The sequence below is a fragment of the Dendroctonus ponderosae genome, unplaced genomic scaffold, assembly GCF_020466585.1.
Source record: "Dendroctonus ponderosae isolate FM_Combo_2020 unplaced genomic scaffold, Dpon_F_20191213v2 Dpon_F_20191213_9, whole genome shotgun sequence".
In the NCBI taxonomy this organism is placed as follows: domain Eukaryota; kingdom Metazoa; phylum Arthropoda; class Insecta; order Coleoptera; family Curculionidae; genus Dendroctonus; species Dendroctonus ponderosae.
The window spans coordinates 5,694,933-5,696,210 of NW_026019116.1; the positions used below are offsets into that span (position 1 = coordinate 5,694,933).

At 28.9% G+C, this 1,278-nt stretch overlaps 1 protein-coding gene across 1 annotated transcript in view; it reads left to right on the top strand.

The window, feature by feature from the left end:
- LOC109542265 (glutamate receptor 1) overlaps nt 1-1,278 on the top strand; it is a 27,412-nt gene that overhangs the window by 3,426 nt on the left and 22,708 nt on the right. The window lies entirely within an intron of this gene.

Below are 1,278 nucleotides of genomic sequence, written 5' to 3' on the forward strand. Positions count from 1 at the left end.
CTTATTGAGTAATCTATTGGTATATTTGTATATAATGATACAACATCCAGTGATATTATCCGATGATTCTTTGTTATTTTTTGTTGTTTTATAAATTTACAAAAACTCCATGAGCCTTTAATGTAATATTGTGACTTTTCCAATACATTACTCAAAACTGCTGACAGATATTTAGATAATTAGTACGTTGGAGCATTTATGTTACTAACTATTGGTCGTAATGGAATGTTTTCCTTATGAAGCTTTGGTACGGCATATATAAATGGTGCTTGGCCATTGTTGCAAGATAGTGTTCGTTTCAAATTATCTGTTATGAATTTCTTTTCATGCCATAAATTTATTATTTTATTGAGTTTTGTTTGTATATTGGTACTAAGATCTTTTTTTCCGGTTTATATGTGTTTATGTCACTTATTAAACCTAGCATTTTCGTTTCGTATTCACTTTTTAACGTAATTACAGTTTTGTTACATTCATCTGCTGGTAGTATGCAAATGTTTGTGTTTTCATATATACATTTTTTTGTTTCATTTATCAGTCCATTAACATTGCATGCTATACTTTTATTTGTGTTTTGTTTTATTTTACCTTTGAAATTTGTTAAGATGTTACACAATTTATTTCTGATCTCCTTCTTTGCCTCATTGGACCATAGTGAGACTTATTTATGGAAAACCCTGGTCCAAGTGATAAGATGTATTTTACGTTGTTCGGTATGTTTAGTGAAGTCAAATTCTTTATCCAATTTTCATTAATGTTACATTTGTTTGTTCTGCCATGTTTCTTTGCTAAAAGTTTTTCTAGTGTATTTTTTTGTTTTGCTTTAATCTTGTTGAAAACAGTTTCATATTGTTGTTCTTCTTGTTCATAAAACACTTTTATTTTACTTTGATGGCATTTTTTTTGTTGTAACGATATTTTAACATTATTAATGTCTTTGTTAATTCCATTCAGGTTGGAACAACAATCGCTCAGTATTATATTTAAACATTGCATATAGAATACGTCCAAGATTTACAAATATTTTATTTGATTCTGTCCGTTCCCAAAATTAAATTCCCTTCTCCTCACCGGTATAAATTTTGGTGGGACGGCAAGGTTCGTGCATCTGGTCAAAAAGTTTTTCCGGTTCTTTTCTCTTGCCAGTTTTTTTTCCGGTTTATATGTTTTTATATCATTTATTAAGCCTAGCATTTTCGTTTTGTATTAACTTTTTAACATAATTACAGTTTTGTTACATTCATCTGCTGTTAGTATGCAAATGTTTGTGTTTTCATA